General features: G+C 39.4%; 2 long non-coding RNA genes across 2 annotated transcripts; one reads left to right on the top strand and one right to left on the bottom strand.

The window, feature by feature from the left end:
• Positions 1 to 10,221: 10,221 nt before the first annotated feature.
• Positions 10,222 to 13,616, top strand: LOC138942419 (uncharacterized). Its single transcript, XR_011448311.1, has 3 exons — positions 10,222 to 10,439; positions 10,692 to 11,453; positions 12,416 to 13,616. It is a non-coding gene; the product is annotated as an uncharacterized lncRNA (long non-coding RNA).
• LOC138942420 (uncharacterized) lies at positions 11,943 to 12,732 on the bottom strand. Its single transcript, XR_011448312.1, has 3 exons — positions 12,412 to 12,732; positions 12,109 to 12,301; positions 11,943 to 12,027 (listed from the first exon to the last, which is right to left on the bottom strand). It is a non-coding gene; the product is annotated as an uncharacterized lncRNA (long non-coding RNA).
• Positions 13,617 to 13,864: the final 248 nt, after the last annotated feature.

The raw sequence follows: 13,864 nt of genomic DNA, 5'->3' as shown, positions 1-13,864 counted from the left end.
TAACCTAACCTAACCTAACCTAACCTAACCTAACCTAACCTAACCTAACCTAACCTAACCTAACCTAACCTAACCTAACCTAACCTAACCTAACCTAACCTAACCTAACCTAACCTAACCTAACCTAACCTAACCTAACCTAACCTAACCTAACCTAACCTAACCTAACCTAACCTAACCTAACCTAACCTAACCTAACCTAACCTAACCTAACCTAACCTAACCTAACCTAACCTAACCTAACCTAACCTAACCTAACCTAACCTAACCTAACCTAACCTAACCTAACCTAACCTAACCTAACCTAACCTAACCTAACCTAACCTAACCTAACCTAACCTAACCTAACCTAACCTAACCTAACCTAACCTAACCTAACCTAACCTAACCTAACCTAACCTAACCTAACCTAACCTAACCTAACCTAACCTAACCTAACCTAACCTAACCTAACCTAACCTAACCTAACCTAACCTAACCTAACCTAACCTAACCTAACCTAACCTAACCTAACCTAACCTAACCTAACCTAACCTAACCTAACCTAACCTAACCTAACCTAACCTAACCTAACCTAACCTAACCTAACCTAACCTAACCTAACCTAACCTAACCTAACCTAACCTAACCTAACCTAACCTAACCTAACCTAACCTAACCTAACCTAACCTAACCTAACCTAACCTAACCTAACCTAACCTAACCTAACCTAACCTAACCTAACCTAACCTAACCTAACCTAACCTAACCTAACCTAACCTAACCTAACCTAACCTAACCTAACCTAACCTAACCTAACCTAACCTAACCTAACCTAACCTAACCTAACCTAACCTAACCTAACCTAACCTAACCTAACCTAACCTAACCTAACCTAACCTAACCTAACCTAACCTAACCTAACCTAACCTAACCTAACCTAACCTAACCTAACCTAACCTAACCTAACCTAACCTAACCTAACCTAACCTAACCTAACCTAACCTAACCTAACCTAACCTAACCTAACCTAACCTAACCTAACCTAACCTAACCTAACCTAACCTAACCTAACCTAACCTAACCTAACCTAACCTAACCTAACCTAACCTAACCTAACCTAACCTAACCTAACCTAACCTAACCTAACCTAACCTAACCTAACCTAACCTAACCTAACCTAACCTAACCTAACCTAACCTAACCTAACCTAACCTAACCTAACCTAACCTAACCTAACCTAACCTAACCTAACCTAACCTAACCTAACCTAACCTAACCTAACCTAACCTAACCTAACCTAACCTAACCTAACCTAACCTAACCTAACCTAACCTAACCTAACCTAACCTAACCTAACCTAACCTAACCTAACCTAACCTAACCTAACCTAACCTAACCTAACCTAACCTAACCTAACCTAACCTAACCTAACCTAACCTAACCTAACCTAACCTAACCTAACCTAACCTAACCTAACCTAACCTAACCTAACCTAACCTAACCTAACCTAACCTAACCTAACCTAACCTAACCTAACCTAACCTAACCTAACCTAACCTAACCTAACCTAACCTAACCTAACCTAACCTAACCTAACCTAACCTAACCTAACCTAACCTAACCTAACCTAACCTAACCTAACCTAACCTAACCTAACCTAACCTAACCTAACCTAACCTAACCTAACCTAACCTAACCTAACCTAACCTAACCTAACCTAACCTAACCTAACCTAACCTAACCTAACCTAACCTAACCTAACCTAACCTAACCTAACCTAACCTAACCTAACCTAACCTAACCTAACCTAACCTAACCTAACCTAACCTAACCTAACCTAACCTAACCTAACCTAACCTAACCTAACCTAACCTAACCTAACCTAACCTAACCTAACCTAACCTAACCTAACCTAACCTAACCTAACCTAACCTAACCTAACCTAACCTAACCTAACCTAACCTAACCTAACCTAACCTAACCTAACCTAACCTAACCTAACCTAACCTAACCTAACCTAACCTAACCTAACCTAACCTAACCTAACCTAACCTAACCTAACCTAACCTAACCTAACCTAACCTAACCTAACCTAACCTAACCTAACCTAACCTAACCTAACCTAACCTAACCTAACCTAACCTAACCTAACCTAACCTAACCTAACCTAACCTAACCTAACCTAACCTAACCTAACCTAACCTAACCTAACCTAACCTAACCTAACCTAACCTAACCTAACCTAACCTAACCTAACCTAACCTAACCTAACCTAACCTAACCTAACCTAACCTAACCTAACCTAACCTAACCTAACCTAACCTAACCTAACCTAACCTAACCTAACCTAACCTAACCTAACCTAACCTAACCTAACCTAACCTAACCTAACCTAACCTAACCTAACCTAACCTAACCTAACCTAACCTAACCTAACCTAACCTAACCTAACCTAACCTAACCTAACCTAACCTAACCTAACCTAACCTAACCTAACCTAACCTAACCTAACCTAACCTAACCTAACCTAACCTAACCTAACCTAACCTAACCTAACCTAACCTAACCTAACCTAACCTAACCTAACCTAACCTAACCTAACCTAACCTAACCTAACCTAACCTAACCTAACCTAACCTAACCTAACCTAACCTAACCTAACCTAACCTAACCTAACCTAACCTAACCTAACCTAACCTAACCTAACCTAACCTAACCTAACCTAACCTAACCTAACCTAACCTAACCTAACCTAACCTAACCTAACCTAACCTAACCTAACCTAACCTAACCTAACCTAACCTAACCTAACCTAACCTAACCTAACCTAACCTAACCTAACCTAACCTAACCTAACCTAACCTAACCTAACCTAACCTAACCTAACCTAACCTAACCTAACCTAACCTAACCTAACCTAACCTAACCTAACCTAACCTAACCTAACCTAACCTAACCTAACCTAACCTAACCTAACCTAACCTAACCTAACCTAACCTAACCTAACCTAACCTAACCTAACCTAACCTAACCTAACCTAACCTAACCTAACCTAACCTAACCTAACCTAACCTAACCTAACCTAACCTAACCTAACCTAACCTAACCTAACCTAACCTAACCTAACCTAACCTAACCTAACCTAACCTAACCTAACCTAACCTAACCTAACCTAACCTAACCTAACCTAACCTAACCTAACCTAACCTAACCTAACCTAACCTAACCTAACCTAACCTAACCTAACCTAACCTAACCTAACCTAACCTAACCTAACCTAACCTAACCTAACCTAACCTAACCTAACCTAACCTAACCTAACCTAACCTAACCTAACCTAACCTAACCTAACCTAACCTAACCTAACCTAACCTAACCTAACCTAACCTAACCTAACCTAACCTAACCTAACCTAACCTAACCTAACCTAACCTAACCTAACCTAACCTAACCTAACCTAACCTAACCTAACCTAACCTAACCTAACCTAACCTAACCTAACCTAACCTAACCTAACCTAACCTAACCTAACCTAACCTAACCTAACCTAACCTAACCTAACCTAACCTAACCTAACCTAACCTAACCTAACCTAACCTAACCTAACCTAACCTAACCTAACCTAACCTAACCTAACCTAACCTAACCTAACCTAACCTAACCTAACCTAACCTAACCTAACCTAACCTAACCTAACCTAACCTAACCTAACCTAACCTAACCTAACCTAACCTAACCTAACCTAACCTAACCTAACCTAACCTAACCTAACCTAACCTAACCTAACCTAACCTAACCTAACCTAACCTAACCTAACCTAACCTAACCTAACCTAACCTAACCTAACCTAACCTAACCTAACCTAACCTAACCTAACCTAACCTAACCTAACCTAACCTAACCTAACCTAACCTAACCTAACCTAACCTAACCTAACCTAACCTAACCTAACCTAACCTAACCTAACCTAACCTAACCTAACCTAACCTAACCTAACCTAACCTAACCTAACCTAACCTAACCTAACCTAACCTAACCTAACCTAACCTAACCTAACCTAACCTAACCTAACCTAACCTAACCTAACCTAACCTAACCTAACCTAACCTAACCTAACCTAACCTAACCTAACCTAACCTAACCTAACCTAACCTAACCTAACCTAACCTAACCTAACCTAACCTAACCTAACCTAACCTAACCTAACCTAACCTAACCTAACCTAACCTAACCTAACCTAACCTAACCTAACCTAACCTAACCTAACCTAACCTAACCTAACCTAACCTAACCTAACCTAACCTAACCTAACCTAACCTAACCTAACCTAACCTAACCTAACCTAACCTAACCTAACCTAACCTAACCTAACCTAACCTAACCTAACCTAACCTAACCTAACCTAACCTAACCTAACCTAACCTAACCTAACCTAACCTAACCTAACCTAACCTAACCTAACCTAACCTAACCTAACCTAACCTAACCTAACCTAACCTAACCTAACCTAACCTAACCTAACCTAACCTAACCTAACCTAACCTAACCTAACCTAACCTAACCTAACCTAACCTAACCTAACCTAACCTAACCTAACCTAACCTAACCTAACCTAACCTAACCTAACCTAACCTAACCTAACCTAACCTAACCTAACCTAACCTAACCTAACCTAACCTAACCTAACCTAACCTAACCTAACCTAACCTAACCTAACCTAACCTAACCTAACCTAACCTAACCTAACCTAACCTAACCTAACCTAACCTAACCTAACCTAACCTAACCTAACCTAACCTAACCTAACCTAACCTAACCTAACCTAACCTAACCTAACCTAACCTAACCTAACCTAACCTAACCTAACCTAACCTAACCTAACCTAACCTAACCTAACCTAACCTAACCTAACCTAACCTAACCTAACCTAACCTAACCTAACCTAACCTAACCTAACCTAACCTAACCTAACCTAACCTAACCTAACCTAACCTAACCTAACCTAACCTAACCTAACCTAACCTAACCTAACCTAACCTAACCTAACCTAACCTAACCTAACCTAACCTAACCTAACCTAACCTAACCTAACCTAACCTAACCTAACCTAACCTAACCTAACCTAACCTAACCTAACCTAACCTAACCTAACCTAACCTAACCTAACCTAACCTAACCTAACCTAACCTAACCTAACCTAACCTAACCTAACCTAACCTAACCTAACCTAACCTAACCTAACCTAACCTAACCTAACCTAACCTAACCTAACCTAACCTAACCTAACCTAACCTAACCTAACCTAACCTAACCTAACCTAACCTAACCTAACCTAACCTAACCTAACCTAACCTAACCTAACCTAACCTAACCTAACCTAACCTAACCTAACCTAACCTAACCTAACCTAACCTAACCTAACCTAACCTAACCTAACCTAACCTAACCTAACCTAACCTAACCTAACCTAACCTAACCTAACCTAACCTAACCTAACCTAACCTAACCTAACCTAACCTAACCTAACCTAACCTAACCTAACCTAACCTAACCTAACCTAACCTAACCTAACCTAACCTAACCTAACCTAACCTAACCTAACCTAACCTAACCTAACCTAACCTAACCTAACCTAACCTAACCTAACCTAACCTAACCTAACCTAACCTAACCTAACCTAACCTAACCTAACCTAACCTAACCTAACCTAACCTAACCTAACCTAACCTAACCTAACCTAACCTAACCTAACCTAACCTAACCTAACCTAACCTAACCTAACCTAACCTAACCTAACCTAACCTAACCTAACCTAACCTAACCTAACCTAACCTAACCTAACCTAACCTAACCTAACCTAACCTAACCTAACCTAACCTAACCTAACCTAACCTAACCTAACCTAACCTAACCTAACCTAACCTAACCTAACCTAACCTAACCTAACCTAACCTAACCTAACCTAACCTAACCTAACCTAACCTAACCTAACCTAACCTAACCTAACCTAACCTAACCTAACCTAACCTAACCTAACCTAACCTAACCTAACCTAACCTAACCTAACCTAACCTAACCTAACCTAACCTAACCTAACCTAACCTAACCTAACCTAACCTAACCTAACCTAACCTAACCTAACCTAACCTAACCTAACCTAACCTAACCTAACCTAACCTAACCTAACCTAACCTAACCTAACCTAACCTAACCTAACCTAACCTAACCTAACCTAACCTAACCTAACCTAACCTAACCTAACCTAACCTAACCTAACCTAACCTAACCTAACCTAACCTAACCTAACCTAACCTAACCTAACCTAACCTAACCTAACCTAACCTAACCTAACCTAACCTAACCTAACCTAACCTAACCTAACCTAACCTAACCTAACCTAACCTAACCTAACCTAACCTAACCTAACCTAACCTAACCTAACCTAACCTAACCTAACCTAACCTAACCTAACCTAACCTAACCTAACCTAACCTAACCTAACCTAACCTAACCTAACCTAACCTAACCTAACCTAACCTAACCTAACCTAACCTAACCTAACCTAACCTAACCTAACCTAACCTAACCTAACCTAACCTAACCTAACCTAACCTAACCTAACCTAACCTAACCTAACCTAACCTAACCTAACCTAACCTAACCTAACCTAACCTAACCTAACCTAACCTAACCTAACCTAACCTAACCTAACCTAACCTAACCTAACCTAACCTAACCTAACCTAACCTAACCTAACCTAACCTAACCTAACCTAACCTAACCTAACCTAACCTAACCTAACCTAACCTAACCTAACCTAACCTAACCTAACCTAACCTAACCTAACCTAACCTAACCTAACCTAACCTAACCTAACCTAACCTAACCTAACCTAACCTAACCTAACCTAACCTAACCTAACCTAACCTAACCTAACCTAACCTAACCTAACCTAACCTAACCTAACCTAACCTAACCTAACCTAACCTAACCTAACCTAACCTAACCTAACCTAACCTAACCTAACCTAACCTAACCTAACCTAACCTAACCTAACCTAACCTAACCTAACCTAACCTAACCTAACCTAACCTAACCTAACCTAACCTAACCTAACCTAACCTAACCTAACCTAACCTAACCTAACCTAACCTAACCTAACCTAACCTAACCTAACCTAACCTAACCTAACCTAACCTAACCTAACCTAACCTAACCTAACCTAACCTAACCTAACCTAACCTAACCTAACCTAACCTAACCTAACCTAACCTAACCTAACCTAACCTAACCTAACCTAACCTAACCTAACCTAACCTAACCTAACCTAACCTAACCTAACCTAACCTAACCTAACCTAACCTAACCTAACCTAACCTAACCTAACCTAACCTAACCTAACCTAACCTAACCTAACCTAACCTAACCTAACCTAACCTAACCTAACCTAACCTAACCTAACCTAACCTAACCTAACCTAACCTAACCTAACCTAACCTAACCTAACCTAACCTAACCTAACCTAACCTAACCTAACCTAACCTAACCTAACCTAACCTAACCTAACCTAACCTAACCTAACCTAACCTAACCTAACCTAACCTAACCTAACCTAACCTAACCTAACCTAACCTAACCTAACCTAACCTAACCTAACCTAACCTAACCTAACCTAACCTAACCTAACCTAACCTAACCTAACCTAACCTAACCTAACCTAACCTAACCTAACCTAACCTAACCTAACCTAACCTAACCTAACCTAACCTAACCTAACCTAACCTAACCTAACCTAACCTAACCTAACCTAACCTAACCTAACCTAACCTAACCTAACCTAACCTAACCTAACCTAACCTAACCTAACCTAACCTAACCTAACCTAACCTAACCTAACCTAACCTAACCTAACCTAACCTAACCTAACCTAACCTAACCTAACCTAACCTAACCTAACCTAACCTAACCTAACCTAACCTAACCTAACCTAACCTAACCTAACCTAACCTAACCTAACCTAACCTAACCTAACCTAACCTAACCTAACCTAACCTAACCTAACCTAACCTAACCTAACCTAACCTAACCTAACCTAACCTAACCTAACCTAACCTAACCTAACCTAACCTAACCTAACCTAACCTAACCTAACCTAACCTAACCTAACCTAACCTAACCTAACCTAACCTAACCTAACCTAACCTAACCTAACCTAACCTAACCTAACCTAACCTAACCTAACCTAACCTAACCTAACCTAACCTAACCTAACCTAACCTAACCTAACCTAACCTAACCTAACCTAACCTAACCTAACCTAACCTAACCTAACCTAACCTAACCTAACCTAACCTAACCTAACCTAACCTAACCTAACCTAACCTAACCTAACCTAACCTAACCTAACCTAACCTAACCTAACCTAACCTAACCTAACCTAACCTAACCTAACCTAACCTAACCTAACCTAACCTAACCTAACCTAACCTAACCTAACCTAACCTAACCTAACCTAACCTAACCTAACCTAACCTAACCTAACCTAACCTAACCTAACCTAACCTAACCTAACCTAACCTAACCTAACCTAACCTAACCTAACCTAACCTAACCTAACCTAACCTAACCTAACCTAACCCCAGAACCTAAACCCCCAGAACCTAAACCCCCAGAACCTAAACCCCCAGAACCTAAACCCCCAGAACCTAAACCCCCAGAACCTAAACCCCCAGAACCTAAACCCCCAGAACCTAAACCCCCAGAACCTAAACCCCCAGAACCTAAACCCCCAGAACCTAAACCCCCAGAACCTAAACCCCCAGAACCTAAACCCCCAGAACCTAAACCCCCAGAACCTAAACCCCCAGAACCTAAACCCCCAGAACCTAAACCCCCAGAACCTAAACCCCCAGAACCTAAACCCCCAGAACCTAAACCCCCAGAACCTAAACCCCCAGAACCTAAACCCCCAGAACCTAAACCCCCAGAACCTAAACCCCCAGAACCTAAACCCCCAGAACCTAAACCCCCAGAACCTAAACCCCCAGAACCTAAACCCCCAGAACCTAAACCCCCAGAACCTAAACCCCCAGAACCTAAACCCCCAGAACCTAAACCCCCAGAACCTAAACCCCCAGAACCTAAACCCCCAGAACCTAAACCCCCAGAACCTAAACCCCCAGAACCTAAACCCCCAGAACCTAAACCCCCAGAACCTAAACCCCCAGAACCTAAACCCCCAGAACCTAAACCCCCAGAACCTAAACCCCCAGAACCTAAACCCCCAGAACTTAAACCCCCAGAACCTCTATCCAGAACCTCAATCCAGAAACTCAATCTTAGCCTTAACCTTAACCTGAACCTGAACCAACCCTGCCAACAACGACGACAACGCGCATGCACACTCGTACGTAGCGTACACACACGTACGTAACTTACGTACTCACGCGTAACATGCATGCGCACACATGTACATAATTTACACACACACACATACACACCAATTTTTGTTGATAAAATAAGCTTTATCAATTTGTAGAAATCGTCAGTTGATCACCACTGATAGATCATATGTAACCAGTGATGTCAGTTGTGTGACGCTGTGGCAGCGTCTCGATACTCGAAACTGTCGTCGTTAAAGCGGGGAGCACACACTTTTGCATAAGCGCGTAATCGTAAGCATAAGCAATTTGATTGGTCGATTTCTTTATGCGTAAGAAAATTGACCGATTTAATTCCTTATGCTTATGATTCTGCGCTTATGCGAAAGTGTGTGCTTCCCGCTTAAGGCCAGTTCTACGATAAGTCGTATGTCGTTAATCGTATGGGAATTGACCAATCAATCGCAGTAATTCAAAATGGACTGCGATTGGTCAATTTGCTTACGGCTAACGACGTACGACTTATTGTAGAACCGGCCTAATAGAACTTCGATTAAGGTTACGGTTACGGTCGAGAAGATGCTAGAGATGCTTCCAAGAATTGCGTTTATCCATCGGAATAAAGAAATCTTTACTTTTTGTGTCCTGATTGGTCGATCCAACGCTTCGAAGCGTTTCTAGTGTTTTTTCGACTGCAGCTTAAGGCCGATATTACGTTTGTCGTGCGACCAACTTTTTAAGCGTATTGATTGGCTGCGAAATACAAACTTTCTCGAGTCTCTAGAAAGTAGCTAATCGATGCGCTTAAAGTTGGTCGTACGACCAATGTAATATCGGCCTAACTTCGGAGCTTCCGACTTCCGAGAGTTGGGACTTGCGACCTATGGAAGATACGAGAGACGAGAACGAGTTAGATTAGCGAATCTCGAGAATTTCGAGGAATGTTTCCTTCTACTTCGTAACGAATAATATTTGTTTTTCTTCCTTAGAAATACATTTTTTTTTTTTTTCCTGCCACAAAATGGCATCGATCGCTCGCGTTGCTATCGCGAGACTCGGATACAATAATTATGTAAGGTTAGTATCAATATAGTCTTAACGGATCTTATTTTTAAAACATTCTACGGAATAATTGACATCGATAATTGAATTAGTCATCGGTATAAATGATATTCGTCATAAAAAAAGGAGGTCTCTTATTATAGACGATATAGGCTGTAAAATCTTATGATATCGATATAAATATATACATATTTTCTATCAACCTGCCATGTGTATTATGTAGGTAACAAACAGCAATGTAATCCGATTAATATTCATCTCACATAGGTCAAAACGATTCGATCGACGACGAATTCCACGTCTATTTGACTACTTGAATAAAAACAATATGGTTTCTGGGCTCAGCTCTTCGATCCTATGGTCGATCGATGCGATGAAAATACCAAAGTAATCGTCGTTGAAGATCTCATCACCGCAGGAAAGTCCCAAGTGGCTGCAAAATTAGCCGAGGAATTGGAAATCGTTTATTTACCACCACCGACCTTTGATGAATATTATAATATCGTCAAGTTTGAAAAGATAATAAGCTGCTCCTCGGAACATCCGACGTATCCGGCTGCCAATCTTCTCCAACATTATTTAGAAAATTGGAAGGCTACATGGCGGTGTGCCAAGGCATGAAAGAGAAATGTTGGCCCAAGTGATATTTCAATTAGTTGAACCTTTTTTTTTTTTTTTTGTTACGGAGGGGAAATGCCTTTACGCATTCCCCGCCTCGATGGGGTTCGAGGCGGGGATATGTGGGACTCACCCCTGGCTTAAACAAACAGCCGAGGGACTACCCACTAAAACCCCTCCGAGTGGCCTACCACCGGGCGTTGCTGAAGGCCTCTCCGGAATCTGGCGTTTGCACTACATCGGAGACTGAAGGCCTCTCCGGAATCTGGCGTTTGCACTACATCGGAGAACCTTCTTACATCACGGGAATTGATATTGGCAATTTTCAGAGTTGCGTAGTAATTGGATCTACGTCAGCGTGTTCTTTCCGGAATATGTCGGAGGTACCAAAAATACCTGTAGGTGTACAAGGTGCGTACATTGTGCGTATACAAAGTGTACATTTCCTTACAGAATTTTTTTTATTTATTACAAATATTTTGCTGAACTCTTAATTTTATAGTATAACAAATAACATGAGAATAATAACAATAACATTGTTATTATTCTCATATGTGTAATAATAATAAATAATAACCTTGAAAAGATGATTCTTCGATGTTTGTATTATGTAATATGTAAAGATGCTCCTAATCGTCGTGGCTTCGTAAGATCAACCAATACCTGCAAAAAGATGGGCAAAATTATCCTACCATATATTACTAAATGTAAAAATGCAAACCTTTAAAAAAATGTTATGCATTCATATCTTTTCACATCATATTTTTACATGTTTTGTGCAATACAAAATATGATTGTATTAGAGGCAAAAAAGATGCAAAAATATTTTTAATTTGATAAGGCTTATGAAACTAGGTGAAAAGAAATTGTTTAATTTATTTCTTACTATCAAATTTTCCTCATTTATTTGAGAATTTTTGTTTGTTGATTCATCTATATTATTTGCGGTTTCATCTATATTTTTATTCTCATTATTTGCTGGTTTCTATAACAAATAAAATTAATTTCTATATAGAATATTTTAAGACATTTTACAGATTTTTATAAAAAGAACAATAAATATTACTTCGTTTTTGCATGTATTGTATTTGCAAGTACATGAAGAATTGCAAATAATATTTCTCTTCATGCATCCAGTTCAGTTTTTCTTGTTGTCTTCATTTTGATTGTAGTCGTAATTGAAGTCGTCAATAATTGAATTAGTCAACGGTATAAATGATATTCACCGTAAAAAAAGAGGTCTCTTATTATAGACGACACTGTAAAATGTTATAATATTAATATAAATATATACATATTTTCTGTCAATCTGCCATATGTATTATGTAGGTAACAAACAGCAATGTAATCCGATTAATATTCATCTCACATAGGTCAAAACGATTCGATCGACGACGAATTCCACGTCTATTTGACTACTTGAATAAAAACAATATGGTTTCTGGGCTCAGCTCTTCGATCCTATGGTCGATCGATGCGATGAAAATACCAAAGTAATCGTCGTTGAAGATCTCATCACCGCAGGAAAGTCCCAAGTGGCTGCAAAATTAGCCGAGGAATTGGAAATCGTTTATTTATCACCACCGACCTTTGATGAATATTATAATATCGTCAAGTTTGAAAAGATAATAAGCTGCTCCTCGGAACATCCGACGTATCCGGCTGCCAATCTTCTCCAACATTATTCAGAAAATTGGAAGGCTACATGGCGGTGTGCCAAGGCATGAAAGAGAAATGTTGGCCCAAGTGATATTTCAATTAGTTGAACCTTTTTTTTTTTTTTTTGTTACGGAGGGGAAATGCCTTTACGCATTCCCCGCCTCGATAGGGTTCGAGGCGGGGATATGTGGGACTCACCCCCGGCTTAAACAAACAGCCGAGGGACTACCCACTAAAACCCCTCCGAGTGGCCTACCACCGGGCGTTGCTGAAGGCCTCTCCGGAATCTGGCGTTTGCACTACATCGGAGACTGAAGGCCTCTCCGGAATCTGGCGTTTGCACTACATCGGAGAACCTTCTTACATCACGAGAATTGATATTGGCAATTTTCAGAGTTGCGTAGTAATTGGATCTACGTCAGCGTGTTCTTTCCGGAATATGTCGGAGGTACCAAAAATACTTGTAGGTGTACAAGGTGCGTACATTGTGCGTATACAAAGTGTACATTTCCTTACAGAATTTTTTTTATTTATTACAAATATTTTGCTGAACTCTTAATTTTATAGTATAACAAATAACATGAGAATAATAACAATAACATTGTTATTATTCTCATATGTGTAATAATAATAAGTAATAACCTTGAAAAGATGATTCTTCGATGTTTGTATTATGTAATATGTAAAGATGCTCCTAATCGTCGTGGCTTCGTAAGATCAACCAATACCTGCAAAAAGATGGGCAAAATTATCCTACCATATATTACTAAATGTAAAAATGCAAACCTTTAAAAAAATGTTATGCATTCATATCTTTTCACATCATATTTTTACATGTTTTGTGCAATACAAAATATGATTGTATTAGAGGCAAAAAAGATGCAAAAATATTTTTAATTTGATAAGGCTTATGAAACTAGGTGAAAAGAAATTGTTTAATTTATTTCTTACTATCAAATTTTCCTCATTTATTTGAGAATTTTTGTTTGTTGATTCATCTATATTATTTGCGGTTTCATCTATATTTTTATTCTCATTATTTGCTGGTTTCTATAACAAATAAAATTAATTTCTATATAGAATATTTTAAGACATTTTACAGATTTTTATAAAAAGAACAATAAATATTACTTCGTTTTTGCATGTATTGTATTTGCAAGTAC

The sequence above is a fragment of the Polyergus mexicanus genome, unplaced genomic scaffold (genome assembly GCF_030449975.1).
Source record: "Polyergus mexicanus isolate NDT 795.1 unplaced genomic scaffold, iyPolMexi1.0 SCAF_22, whole genome shotgun sequence".
NCBI classification, from domain to species: Eukaryota; Metazoa; Arthropoda; class Insecta; order Hymenoptera; family Formicidae; genus Polyergus; species Polyergus mexicanus.
Note: the sequence above shows the minus strand (reverse complement) of the source record. Positions and strands in the feature narration are given on the sequence as shown.